We start from the raw sequence: 15,496 nt of genomic DNA on the forward strand, positions 1-15,496 counted from the left end.
TATCTATCATTGACATGTCTGAAATTATCTTATCAGAGTTCTATGTAATTTTTGATATTTAGGAAAAATATAGGATTCTTCTTTTTTCAATTTTTAATTGTTATTTTTAGTTATACATGACAATAGAATATATTTTATTTATATAAGCATGGAATATACCTTATTCTGTGTGTGTGTGTGTGTGTGTGTGTGTGTGTGTGTGTGTGTTGCTGGGGATTGAACCCAAGGCCTTAGCATGTGAGGCAAGCACTCTACCAACTGAGTTATATTGCCAGCCTGAATATCTTATTCTAATTTGGATCCCAGACTTTTATTAATTATGCCCCAAAACAGGGCATTGTGAGTTGACTATCATGGCCATAAAATTTATGGAGACAAAATATGTGAGGGAACTTGTTCCAGTTTTTTCTTCCACAATAGTACTGATACTTTTGTTTTGATGAACTTCTAAAAGTATTCTGTGGGAGTTGAATTCTCTTCATATCAGATACTTACCTCTAAAACTTAATTGTTGAAACTTTCAAAATGGACTTAATTTCAGAATATTAGTATTAAAAGAAATCTTAATGACTCTCTAAAAAGTAATGTGATTTGCAATTTTTTTCCTCAGGATACACTTTGTATTTTCATTTTCTTACCAGTGTTGAAGAACAGATATTTTGATGAAGTCAAACTTATAATTTTGTTTTTGTATGGAGTATGCTTTTGGATATGTATCTAAGAAAACTGCCTTAATTCAAGGTGACAAAAATATTTTCTTTGGATAAATGTTGTTTTCTGAAAGTTTTACAGTTTTAGATTTTAAACAGATCTATGATCCATTTTGAGTTAGTTAATTTCCAACCTAATATGAGATATGGATAAAAGTTCACATTTATGGATATAAATACACAATTTCCCAGCACTATTTTTAGAATAGATTGTCTTATCTCCAGAAAATTTTCTTTCAAGATAGCTTGAAAAAGTTCTAAGCTTACTAATTCATTCTGGTAGTTTTTTGTGTATTCTACTGGATTTTCTACATAATAATGACATCTGTGAATGAAAAAAAAGTTTTAATTATTTTACAAAGTGGATGTTTTTTATTTCTTTTCTCACCTAGTTTCACTGACAATAACCTATGGTACAATGTTGAATATAAGTAGAAGTAGACATCTCCATTTTTAAAAAAAAATATTTAAATGACAAAATTACATACCTTAAAGATACATAATGTGACAATTCAATATACACATACACTGTATATTATATACAGTGTATATATACTAATATATATACTCTCTCTCTCTCTCTCTCTCTATATATATATATATATATATATATATATATATACTATATATACTACTATAGCCAACTGTCAAATTAGTTAACACATCCATTGTTATTGTGTGTATGGTATGTGCATTTTGAGGCCATTTAAAATCTGCTAACATCAAATTTTGAGAAAATAATAGTGTTATTAACTGTAGCCACCATATTGTATATTAGACCCTAGGACTTATTCGTTTTAATTCATAATGTAACTAAATTTTGGGTCATTTAACCAACACTTTTCAATTTCTCCATGTCCTGACCTTCATAATTCTACTGTCTTCAATTATGAATTTGACTTCAAAAATATCAGTCTTTCAATCTATAAACATCGGATTTCTTTCCCATTTATTTGTATCTTCTTCAAATTTCTTTCATTAACTTTTATAATTTTATGTGTATAGATCTTTCACCTCCTTTATTAAATTCATTCCTATATCTTTTATAGTTATTATAAACTTGTTTGCCTCTTTGTTTTTTGTACTTTGTTGTATGTAGAAACACAATCGATTTCTATATGTTGATTTGTATCCTTTAACTTTACTGAATTTACTAGTTCTATCAGTTACTTTCCTAATGAAATGAGGAGAAAAAGTTAAGTCTCATTTTGCTATTTCTTTGGTCATGAGTAATATGGAAGATCTATTAATTTAATTACAAGATGCTTTAATTTATTAGGTTATAAACTTTATGCTTTTCCTTTTCTCTTAAATCTTTAAAAAAAATTTTGTTATAAACAAAATAAAGATATTGTGTCTATTTTTATGTGGTGCTGAAGATCAAACCCAGTGCCTCACATGTGTGAGACATGTACTCTACCACTGAGTCACAACCCCAGTCTCCTTGTTTTTTTCCTAATTTCTTCTTTTTCTTAAAAGTTTATAGGCATTTGGTATAGAAATTAATCTTTTAATTTATATGATACTATTGTTTCTCTTAATTTGATATATGACATTTTGCCTTTGCTTACTTTATTTTGCCATGCGATATTTTATAATTAGAGTATCATAGTTTTACATAGTTGTGGGGTTCATTTTAATGTATTCATGAATGCATATAGCATAATTTGCTCCATTTCAGACCCAAATATTACTACCTTCCCTACCCTCCTTCTTCCCCTGGACACCCTACTTCTATAGGTCTTCCTTCTATTTATTTATTTTTAATTGGTATACCATAGTTATACATAAAAATAGAGTCAACTGTGATATATTCATACAGATAGCATGATTTGGGCAATTACATTGATGCAGTCCCTCCCCTTTCCCATCCCATGCCCTTCCCCTTGATTCCCCAACAGTTGTCTTTTCTATTTTCATGAAATCCCCTTTTAAAAAATTGTGTCTCCAAAAGACTTAAAAACAGCATACTACAGGGACACAGCCACATCAATGTTTATAGTAGCACAATTCACAATAGCTAAACTGTGGAGCCAAACTAGATGCCCTTCAATAGATGAATGGATAAAAAATAATGTGACATATATACACAATGGAATATTACTCAGCAATAAAAGAGAACAAAATCATGGCATTTGCAGGTGAATGGATGGTGTTGGAGAAGATAAAGCTAAGTGAAGTTAGCCAATCCCCAAAGAAACAAATGCTGAATGTTTTCTCTGATATAAGGAGGTTGATTCATAGTAGGGTAGGGAGGGAGTAGGGTAGGGAGGGAGTAGTGTGTGAGGAATTTATGAATTCTAGATAGGGAAGTGGGGTGGGAGGGAAAGGGAAGGGGCAGGGGATTAGCAAGGATGGTGGAATGTGATAGACATCATCATCCAAAGTACATATATGAATACACAAATTGGTGTCAACATACTTTATATACAACCAGTTATGAAAAAGGTGTTGTGTACATGTAATAAGAATTGTAATGCATTCCACTGTAATTTATTTTTTAAAAAAAAATCAATCAAAAAATATTTGTCTCTAGATTCTGCATATGAGAGAAAACATTTGACCCTTGACATTCTGAGTCTGGTTTATTTCACTTAGCATGATATATACTCCAGTTCCATCCATTTACCAACAAATGATGCAATTTTATTCTTTATGGTTGAGTAGAACTCTACTGTGCATATATACCACATTTTCTTTGAAGACAAATCTGTTTATTGTCATAATGTGATATATATGTATATATCACATTATAAATCATAAAACTGAGGTGATTGCTTTTGTAAGAAGCATATGACAAACATTTATTTAAAATAATCTGATTTACTCAACTGAAACATGAATACAAGATAATGAACATCAGAAAAAATAAGAGCAAACACTTTTTTATTTACAAACTATACAGAATATGAAAAATAAGCAAACGGATTAACTAACACCTTGATCTCTTGGGAAACATTCTGAATTCCTGGCTTATTTTAAAAACAAAATAAGCTATTTCAATTCCCTCAACCAATTTCCAAATGTTCATGGTTTCATTAGTTCTGTTTTTGGTGTTCTATTTGTGGAACTGTGATGAGAGCTATTTCACATCTCTAAGAACTTATAGTGCAGAAATAATAGAATCTCTGCACCATGGATAATTTAAAATAGAAATCCAAGATATACCACATTTTCTTTATCAATTAACCTATCAGAGATACCTAGGCTGGTTCTTTAACTTGGCTATTGTGAATTGCAATGCTCTAAACATTGAAGTAGCTGCATCCCTAAATAGTATGCTGATTTTTAGATCTTTTGGACATATACCAAGGAGTGGGATAGCTGAGTCAGATGGTGGTTCCATGCCTAATCTTTTGGTACCAGGGATTGAACCCAGGGGCACATAACGATTGAGCCATATTCCCATTAAAAAAAAAAAAAAACTCTTATTTTGAGCCAGGTGCAATGGTGCATACCTGTAATCCCAGTGGCTTGGGAGGCTGAGGAAGGAGGATAATGAGTTCAAAGCCAGCCTCAGTAATTTAGCAATGCCCTAAGCAATTTAGTGAGACCCTGTCTCTAAATAAATTATAAAAAGGTCTGGGGATGTGGCTCAGTGGATAAACACCCCTGGATTCAATCTCAGATACCAGAAAAAAAATTATTTTGAGACAGGGTCTTGCTAACTTCTTAAGGCCTCATTAAATTCCTGAGGCTGACCTTGAACTTGCAATCCTCCTGCTTCAGCCTCCTGAGTTGCTGGGATTACAGGTGTGCACCACCATGCTCTACTCATTCCCTTTTTTTGGAAGAATCTCCATACTGCTTTCCAAGTGGTTGTATGAATTTGCATCCCTGCCAGCAATATATGAGTGTACCTTTCCCCTCACATCCTCACCAGCCTTTATTATTATTTGTATTCTAGAGGAATACCATGCTGACTGAAATAAGATAGAATCTCAATGTAGTTTTGATTTGAATTTCCCTGATTGCTAAGGGTGTTGATAACTTTTTTTCACATATTTGTTGGCTATTTGCATTTTTTTTTCTTTTGAGAAACGTGTTTATTTTATTTGGTCATTTATTGATTGGGTTATTTGGGTTTTTTTGAGGGGTTTTTTTTTTTGAGTTCTTAATATATTCTGGATGCTAATCCCCTGTCAGAAGAGTAGCTGGTCAAGATTTTCTCCTATTCTCCCATTCTGTGTAGGCTCTCCCTTTTACACTCTTGTTTCCTTTGCTGTGCAGAAGCTTTTTAATTTGTAGCCATCTTATGTAGTGATTATTGGTTGCATTTATTGAGATTTAGTAGTCGTATTAAGGAGGTTGGTGTTTATGCCAACATATTGGAGTGTTGAATTTGTTTTCTTTTAGCATTTATTTCTGGTCTAATTCCTAGGTCTTTCATCCACTTTGAGTTAATTTTTGTGCATTGTGAGAGATAAGGATCTAGCCTCATTCTTATACATATGAATATCTAGCATCATTTGTTAAAAAAGTTTATCTTTTCTCCAATGTACATTTTAGGCACCTTTGTCAAGGGTCTTATGAATGCACCAATGTGGATTTGTCTCTGTCTTCTACTCCATTGGTTTTCATGACAATACCATGCTGTATTTGCCACATGATATTTTTAATGTGATCAAACCTTCCATTTTTTTTTCTCATAATGTCATCTAGGTTTTAAATGTCATCTTTAAAAATTCCCCTGCACCAAGATTATTAAAAATATACAATGCCTTCTATTATTTTATCTATAAGTAACTAATTAAAATAAGCTTTTAAGGCTTATTCAAGAATAAGAAACATGATAAAGCACAATAATTTCAGAAATGCTTAATAAAGGGGTTATTAACAAACCTGAGAGCATGGTATAGAGAACAGAACACCATGTATTACCTTGGGGCCAATAACATTGCAGAGAGGTGGTGACCACTTCCAGGCCTAAAGCAATGAGGAGGGAAAGTTGTGTATGTAGGGCAACCTCAGGGACACTGTGACATGGTCAAGGTACACAAATTAGACTGTGGCATCTTGCAGGTGTTATGCTCAAATTCGGGACCCCCAAAACACCACCAGAGACCAAGATCAATGGAAGCAGCAAAGAGGTGTTTATTGAGAGCTAGCTCAGTCCTCCACGTGCACACAGCAACTGGTGACAATGAAAGGCCCCGAGCCCAGGGTTTGTAGCAATTTTATACATTCTTTGAGGAAGGCAGGGACCCCACATACATCATAGCATCTCTTAGCAAATCATCACCACCGCGGGAAAAATCAAACAAATCTAAAACATGATTAGCATATCAAGTGTCGGGAAAGAATCTGGAAAGGATTATTGGTTAGTTCAAGGGGTTGATGCACTTGAAAATGATTGATTTAGATCGTGAGGGTGTAAGCAAGGTGGGTATGTGCCAAGCTGCAGGGCTTCTAGTTTAGATATTGGCCACCACACCTAGGTAGGGGCCATCTGGAATTTCAGATATTTCAATATCTTGGCCTATCTTAGGCGATCACCATCTGCGGCTTTTCTGAGAACTGTTTCCACAGAGCTTCTCTGTGGTATTTTCCTGACTTTAGGACTGCAGTAGGTCAGGGGTTAAGTTTCAGAGCAAAATGAGGTCCCCAGTAGAATGAGGTTGCTTAGGTCTTTCACAGGAAAGATGTCAGGGCAAGACAATAAGTAAATAGGGATAAATCCTCTATAAAATCATTTTCCTTCCTCTAATCTACCACCAGAAATCAGAGACCAAGGAAGCCCATGGAATTTATTTATAGTAATGAGCCTCTCAAGCAAGGTGTGTAGTTGATATTCAACCAGAGAAGCAGAACCAATGGGAGACACATCCAAATCACTTCTCTGAGAGAGTGTGTGTGTGTGTGTGTGTGTGTGTGTGTGCAGGGGGTTATTACAAGGAGTTTCCTTACCCAATCCATTGTCAGGCTGGCTGGAAAGTCCAAAGTCCATGGGGCATGCAATCAGGAAGGGAAGATCACAAGAAGGTAGACTCTCTCAATCGGGAGCTGAAGAGATTGAAGGAAGGTCCAGGGAAAGGCAGAGCAGTTGCAGACTCAACCACTACCTCAGGCCAACAGTCAGCAAACAGCCACAACAGCGTGAAGATCCCTAGATGGAGAGATGTTGAAAGGCTTCCTTCCTTCCTTTCTGCTGCTTTGTGTTTCTGTTCTCAGGGGGCTAAAGCCTTCCTTTTAAAGGGCTTCCATGGAATAGGCCAGGCCCTAATAAAATCTGCCTTTTGACTTACTCAACAGAAACTGATGAGAGACTTTAATTACAACCGCAAAATACCTTCACAGCAGTACCTAGGTTAGCCTTTGATTGAATAACTCAAAGAAGGTGTGTTTTCTAGAAAAGAGCTATTGCCTCAGGGAATTCCCCTTAGCAGCTCACAGCAGAAATTCTGGGGACTGTGGTTCAACCTAGCCAAATTGACATGTTTCATGAACTATCTTTTGGGGCATAGAGCAGGATGTTAGAAGGGTGAAGTCACCTGGAGAAGCAAGTAGAAGATAACCAGCATGAAACACATGCTTATCTTTTTTTTTCCAGTGCTGAACCCAAGGCCTCATATGCTAGGCAAGTGCACAGCATTTAGCTATATTCCCAGTCCCTTATCATTTCAATTTACAAAATGTGTACATAGTTGTGGTTACAAAATGATGTTTTGAAATATGTGTATATTGTGGAGTAGCTCAAAGTTAGGTATTCACTGGAGGATGTCATATGTAATTACATTTGTATTCCCAGTTAAAAGATGGTTCTTAAAGATGGAAGAACTTAAAATCAGCATACTACAGTGACACAGCCACATCAGGGTTTATAACAGCTCAACTCAACAGCTAAACTATGGAACCAACCTAGGTGCCCCTCAACGGATGAATGGATAAAGAAAATGTGGTACATACACACAGTGGAATATGATCTTTAAAAAAGAATGGAATTACACCATTTGCAGGTAAATAGAAGAAGCTGGGAAATATCATGCTAAGCAAAATAAGCCAAACCCAAAAAACCAAAGGCTGAATGTTTTCTCTGGTAAGTGGATGCTGATCCATAATGGCAACAGGGGTATGAAAGAAACAAAGAACTTTGGATTGTGCAAAGGGATGTCAAGGAAGGGCAGAGTGGGTGGGGATGGGAAGGATAGTGGAAGTAGATGGACATTATTACCCTATGTAATGTATGGTTACAGTACCTGTGTGATTCTGAACCATGTACAGCCAGAGGAAGGAGAAGTTGTGTTCCATTTGTGTACAATGTGTCAAAATGCATTCTATTGTCATGTATAATTAGAACCAATTTTTAAAAAGATAGAAGCATCTATTGTTTGACATCGATTTATTTATTGACCAAGTTCCTTCTTAATATAAGTAAGTACTTAACTAAAGCAATGAGTTAATACTTTAATGTAGGAAGTTAGGAGGGGCAAAAAGGAAAAGACAGGCATAAAGTCACACATATGTTAAGGGGATGTATCATTCCCTTCTTTCTTTTTGGGTTAAAGATAAACCCCTTTATAATCTATATCTTCTTCATAAATAAAAGTGAAACAAAAAACTGAATGGTTTTAATCTGGTACCTATGTGCATCTTTTCTTTCCATATATAACGTTTGCAAAATATCACAGTCCACTGGCCAAGTATCTAAAAGAAAAAGATACCAGGAAGGAAAAAAAATATTAACAAAAGAGCAGCTCAGGAGGCTGGGGCAGGAGGATCCTGAAGTCAACGCCAGCCTCAGCAAAAGCAGGCTGCTAAGCAACTCAGTGAGAGCCTGTCTCCAAATAAAATACAAAATAGGGCTGGGGATGTGGTTCAGTAGTCAAGTGCCCCCAAATTTAATCCCCAGTACCCCCCTCAAAGAAAGAAAATTCAAGAAGGTGGCTTTGGACGGTGTGAGGTGGCCATCTTCAGTAAAAGCAGACAGTGTGCAGGAAAGCCTTGCCAGTCTTCTTCTCAAAATTTTGCAGCATGCCATCGATGTCATTCTCCATGTCACTCAAGTGCTGGATACACTGGCAGATCTCACAGATAATGAGCGCTCCCCGGGTGGCCTCTCTATGGTTGTCCACGATGTCCACGTTGATCACGTGCACTGGACGGCAGGTTACCTGTTCTCTGGAATTAAGAACTTCCACCACCTGGTCGTAGACTAGCTCGTTACATGTGAAGATCAAATCAAACTCATCTTCACAGTCCTGGAACCTTTCTGGCCGGAGCTTGATTCTCCTATTTCTGTCTAACATACGTAAAATGCCATTCTGTGCATAGAAGTTTCCATCCTTCCTAAGAAGATCGTGGAACATCTCATCATATGTGGTTCTGAAATCATAAACATTTTGCTTGCCAGGTGCTGGTCCTGGAAGCCTCACGTGAGCTCCTGTTCCAAAGGATCGGACATTGAATCCTCGTTTGCTGAGGAGGCGGTGCGCCTCCATGCTCCGGTTCTGGTTATTGGAGCACACGACGGCCACCCGCAGACGTGACCAATGCAGATCCATCGCCATCCTGTACTTCCACCCACAGGCTTCAGCCATAGCACAATGGAAAGCAGCTAATCCCAGTCAGGGATGAAAACAGCTTTATGCAACTCAGAGTCCGGGAATGCCAAGCAGCCCGCTGGTCCCTAGAACCAAGGAGAGACCCCTGAGTTATAGTCAGGTTTTTTCCTGTAGCAATTAGGCCCTGAAAGAATTCCCCACGCAAAGACACTTCGCTGGGAGAATTCCAATTTTATTGCAAAAAGCTGTGTGCTTATATAGAACTAACGGGGAGATGGTAGGGCTTAGATAAATGGCAGGCCACCCGTTTATTGGCAAGTTCTTTCAGATATCATCTCCAGAGCCCAGGAATTAGTTCTTATTGGGGCTAAGGTTCCCAGCCAGCGAGATTTGAAATTGGCACCAGTGGGAGAGTTCACACAGGTGGGAACTTTTCACGCCACTGCAGAAAAGAGGAAGGTAGGAAGAAGAGGTCCTTAGGTTCCATGTTGGGGTTTTTTTCCTCTGGGGTACGGCTGCCATTTATACTTTTCCCAACAGGCCCAACAAGAAAAATTTTTAGAGGAGGAAAATTTGGGGGCTCACGGTTTGGGAAGTCTTGTCAGTAGAAGGCTGGCTGTATTCCTGGGGGCTTCAGATGAGGAGGAACATCATGGTGGAAGAACGTGGTGGAGGGAAGCAGCTCTCGCGATAACCAGAAGCCAGAGCCAGGGCTGCACTCGCCACATACAAATACATACCCCAAGGCCACGCCCCAGTTCCCGCCTCCTCCAGCCACGCTCCACCTGCCTCCAGTTCCCACTCAGTTAATTCCACCAGGGATTAATTCACTGATTAGGTTAAGGCTATAACCCAATCATTTCTCTTCCAACATTCTTGTGTTCTCTCTCCTGAGGTTTGGGGGACACCTCAGCTCCACACCATAGCACCCTACCTCTCCCAAGGGCAGGCTTCCCAAAGGTCTGGCCACAGTTGGCCAAGGCCAAGTGGTGTTTCCTGAGGCCCACGTGCTCTACACAGCTGCTGCTGGCCCACAGGGTCAGAGCCTAGTTAAGAGTTTGGTTTTTCTGAGGAGAAAGATAGAGGCTTAGTGTGAGGCAGCAGTTCCCTTAGCTAAGCCACCCAGAACTCAAAACAATGGGAATGCCACATCTCCCTGAGGCTTAGAGTGAAAAATGCTGAGACAGGAGGAGCAGTTTGCCCTGGCTGAACCACAGACTGCTTGATGCATTAATTGAATATTAAAGACACAATGACCAAAACTCTCCACCAGATTTTATTAATCCTTCGTGATCCAGGAGCATTCTTGGGACTACAGTGGGAAGGAGCCTTCAGAAACTGAATCCTAGATCTGTGAGTTTGCATTTGGTCTGATTCTCACAATCCTTTGACATGTCAGACACTGGGAGCATTTCACCCAGGGAGCACAGATTAGAGAGGCTGCAGAGAGCCTGGCTCTCCTCAGCTCTGTGAGTCCTGAGGCTGGCTACAGTTGGTCAGAAAGTTGGAAGAGGGTGGGAGGGCATTTTATTCTCAGCTCGACCAACCAGTGGGTCTGTGCCCACCAGTCTCCTGCAACTCACTTGGGCTGGCACTGGCCATGTCCCGGTACCGGCCATGTCCCAGTACCACCCTGGTCCCTGACTCCCTCCTGAGTCCGGCATTCACCAGTCTCCTGGACCTGCCATGTCTGGCATCAGTTTGGGACCCAACAGGGCCCTCTAGCTCCCCAGTCCACAATCTCCAAACTCCTCCCTAGCCCCCAACTTGTCCCATCACATGGAGCTTTACTGGCCCATGGGTCTCAGTGCCTGGCTCAGGTCCACCAGACACAGAACAATTCAGCCCCAGATGTGGCTAGGCTCCACATTCCTTTTGGCTGCCAGACTCTCCAGATCCAGCACACAGCTCTGAGACAGGTGCACAGGTCCTGGTGCCCAGGTCTCAGGATGAGCTGGGAGAAAAGCACTTGACTGGGAATCCAAAAGGGCCGGAGTGAGAGAGATTGACTTTGGAGACTAAATCAGAGACCAGAAATTATCAGGTTTGCAGGTGATATGAGGGGCCAAGAATAGACTCCCACACCACACAAGTGGAACCCAAACCCTAAGAGATTCCAGTGAATGTGGGGTGGCAGTCTTCTACAGTGTACTGGCAATTGTTGGGCTCTGAAGGTGCACTAACTTAAAATTTCCAGACCAGTTGGCACCCAGGAAAGAGACCTGAGCATACCTAGAAACCCCACCCATCCTGAGAGTGGAGCAAGCATCATATACCAGACAACCCCACCTACCTGCTGAGAAGGGAAGGGGAGAAACTTTTGAACTGCAACAGAAATTTTCAATTTTTTTATTAGTTGCTCATGACAATACAGTTATCTTGATATATCATACATTTTAATCATTTTTCCACGTGTACAGGTTGCAGAATCACATTGGTTATACAGCCATGTTTATACATACAGCGATACTAGTGTCTATTTTATTCTGCTGCCCTTCCTATCCCCCCTTCCCCTCCCCTCCCATCACCTCAAGTTCTCTTTTTTTCATTCTTTTTTTTCTTTCATTTTTTCCACACACATTTCTACCATTTTTGAAAGCAAATATCTTTCATGCATCATTTTATTGAGGACTGGGATGTCTGAATAGTATATTACAGTTTTGTTGCATATTCTTTTATTTTTACTCTTTTCATTTTTAATTTTTTTAAAATTACTTTATATATAGTTCCCTTTCACTTATCTGTTTCCCTGAGCCAACTACTATAGTGAATTCTTTGCAAATCACACGTTTTGAGAGTGGGTTGCTCTTTTCTCTATGGTACTCTATCCTGTGAACTCTGTTATCCCTTGACTTTCAGCTCCATTTCCGTTACCTCAAGTATGCTGAGGTTACTCCACCTGGATTATTTTATCCTGAACATCAGCCTAGAAATGGAAGGAAAGAATCTGAGGTAATCATAGTACTCAGTTGATTTGTTTTTCCCTTCTCTCTAGGATCACTATCTTGCTTGCTTGATAGATGCTGTGTTAAAATCCAATTGTTTCATGTATTTTTCTGTTTAAATTTTTATTGTTATTATTTGAGGAGGGAGGGCAAATCTGGTTACTATCATTCTATATTGTTCAGAAGCAGAATTTTTCATTATGAAAATTTAATATTAATTTGAATGAATATAGTGATTTTTTAAAATTATCTTTAGTGTCCAAAAAACCTTTGTTAAAATTTCAATTTTAATGTTAAATATCTTCATGACCTTGGAAAAATTCACTTAAGGGTAAGACTGAGTTTATAAACAGTGCAAATAATGGTTAAGAGCATGAGCTCTGATGTCAACAGCACAGCTGGAGAATCTCAGATCTCACTGTGCAGGAGCATGCCATTTGCCTCATGATACATAGATAACCTTGAAATGCATTTTCTTAGTGGAACTGTAGATCCCAGTGCTGCAAGAAAGGATTTAAATATATTCATTTAGTTTATTCTCTCAGGCTCACCAATGAGTTAATCCACTCTTCCTTTTGATTAGGACAAAGATCAAGAGTATTACACAAAGGAAGGGCTTCCACATGGAAATATGGAGCAGAGAATAAGTAACCTTTCCCCCAAATCAATCAGCTCTTGGAATAAACACACAGAAAGAACCCTGATTAGTGTCCAAGTTGAATTACAGATCTAATTTTCTAGGATTCAGTAAAAAGAGGTGATTGTATAAAATATCTTAAAACCATATTTACATCAGGTAGAATCTTTTAAGTAGTTGAAAGTAAGATTTTCTGTGAAATATCTCTCTAAGATAATGAGACATTGATTATAACGGCATAGTCCACATTATGGTCTTTTCACTGGATGAGCTTCTGTACTATATATTTGAGATATTCCAAATAAAACTATGGAAAAATAGTAGTGAGATACTCTTCCTGTGATTTACAAAGAATACCTACCATATCTTAATAAGACATTGATTGGTGATTGTGGTACAGAAAAATTTCCATGTGTACAGACGCATGTAATGAAGTGTCAGGAAACAAATTGAACCAGCAACTAAATTTTGGAAATTCCACCTAAATTTACTTGGTATTTTTCATAAAAAGAAGGGTAAATAACTACCCTTTCTTATAATTTTATTCTTGGTTTGGACCCGGGTCAAATATAATTAGGAATTGTAAATAGGAAATGTAATATCTACACTCTTTAAATATGTTTCATGTATGGCTCAGCAGCTGGGATTGTCTTGCTATTTGTTTCAGTCTGTTTTATTAGAATGGCAAAAGCTTTCATTTCATTGGCCTAAGATTAATACACTGAGAAATTTTATCCACTAAAAATAAGATTAACTGTTTTTTCATACCTAAACCCAATTAAGCTGCCATGCCTTGTCTTTCAAATAACTGTATATTCAGTCTTGACTTTCACTTTACTTAGTTTGCAGATCAACATCAACTTCTCCATTTATGTTGTTGCATAAATGATTACATTCCTACTATGTGTTTTACCTGTATTAAATAAAATTGAGCTTTTCCCTTAATGATTCTAGTCTAATTAAGAATAGAAAATGGTCAAATATCCTTCAGACTTTAGTTCTCTGGGAGTCTGAGAAAGGAGTGATAAGTACAGGTTAGGGTAAATAGAAAGGTTTGGTTGAAAAAAATGTCCTTAAGGAATAGTTAGTAATTACATAAAAGAAGAATAAGAGGAGAACATCCCTATATGTAAGAACATTATGGAGTAAGGTTGAGATTGGTGTGAGCAAAGATCAAATTATGCAGAAATTTCATGAGAAGTAACATTGGAAAAATAAGATTAGTGATATAGAATCGAACCTAAACAATGAAATCACACAAAAGTATTCAAGAGTGGCATATTGGCAAATAGCACACCCTTGATGAATTCTGTGCAGAAGAACAATGCTCTCAAATTTGTGCTTTAAGAAATCAATAATTCATATGATAAAAATCAAAATATAGGAAAATGTAATAGACTTCTATAGTAATGTAAGCTCAGAACACAGAGAAACAAAGGAAAATAGACAAATCTATAATTATAACTATGAGATTTTCACTCAGGCCCCCTCTCCAGAAATTGATAGATTTTATGGACAAGCCACAAATAAGGATATGAAAACACAGCTAACAAGGTTTATTTGGAAAACATATGCATTCATGTAACAGTTTCAACCATCTATATATAGATTCCAAAGAAAGTCTAAAAATTAAAATACATAGTACACATGTGCTGATAACTATATGATAAAGTTAGACATCAATAAAAACATGACTACTGATCGATCCCTATATATATAGAAACATAACACTAAAAATTCTACATGATTTATGATTCAAAGAAGACATAATAAAGACTAAAATATCTGGAAATGAATAACAATAAAAACACCACATTTACAATTGTGGAGGAAGCTAAACTGGCACATAAAATTTTCTTAAAATTGTTTATTGTAGGGCTGGAGTTGTAGCTCAGCGGTAGAGCACTTGCCTCGCAAGTGTGAGGCACTGAGTTTGATCCTAGTACCACATAAAAACAAATAAACGCATTGAGTCCATATACAACTAAAAACATTTTACAAAATTGTTTACTGTAATTTAGGACTTAAGAATGAAATTTGGCCAAGCATGGTGGTGCACACCTGTAATTCCAGTGGCTTGGGAGGCTGAGGCAGAAGGATTGTGAGTTCAAAACCAGTCTCAGCAACAGCAAGGCACTAAGCAACTCAGTGAGACCCTATCTCTAAATAAAATACAAAATAGGGCTGGGGATATGGCTCAATGGCTGATGCCCCTGAGTTCAATCCCCAGCCCCCCCAAAAAAGGATGAAAATTGCATTAGTAGTCAAATTTGATGTTTGAAAAAGTAGAACAGAGTCAACTGAAAGAATTGGAAAAGAATGAATCTGACACAATTTTTCTATGTACATATATGAATACGCTTCAATGAATCTTCATATCAAGTACAACCACAAGACTGGGATCCTAATTAGAATAAATTATACTCCATGCTTGTATAAATATGTGAAAATATACTCTACTATTGTGTATATCTAAAAAGAAAAAAAGTAAAGAATAAATGTACAATAGATAACAAAACAGTATTAATAGTGACAAAAAAGAATCAACAAACTCAAAATATGGTTCTTTGAAAGTTTTAGTAAAATAGATAAACATCTATCAAGAATCTGCCTCTTTATCACGAGTTGAATTTTCCATTTATAATTGTTTGGATGACATTTTTACCACTCTCTCCCTAGAACCTAATACATATCAAAAATATT

At 37.5% G+C, this 15,496-nt stretch overlaps 1 pseudogene across 1 annotated transcript; it reads right to left on the reverse strand.

Moving 5' to 3' along the window:
* Positions 1-8,051: 8,051 nt before the first annotated feature.
* LOC144371616 (RNA polymerase II subunit A C-terminal domain phosphatase SSU72 pseudogene) lies at positions 8,052-9,880 on the reverse strand (annotated as a pseudogene). The gene is made up of 2 exons (XR_013431578.1): positions 9,797-9,880; positions 8,052-9,336 (listed from the first exon to the last, which is right to left on the reverse strand). The product of XR_013431578.1 is annotated as an RNA polymerase II subunit A C-terminal domain phosphatase SSU72 pseudogene (transcript).
* Positions 9,881-15,496: the final 5,616 nt, after the last annotated feature.

The sequence above is a fragment of the Ictidomys tridecemlineatus genome, chromosome X (genome assembly GCF_052094955.1).
Source record: "Ictidomys tridecemlineatus isolate mIctTri1 chromosome X, mIctTri1.hap1, whole genome shotgun sequence".
Classification (NCBI taxonomy): domain Eukaryota; kingdom Metazoa; phylum Chordata; class Mammalia; order Rodentia; family Sciuridae; genus Ictidomys; species Ictidomys tridecemlineatus.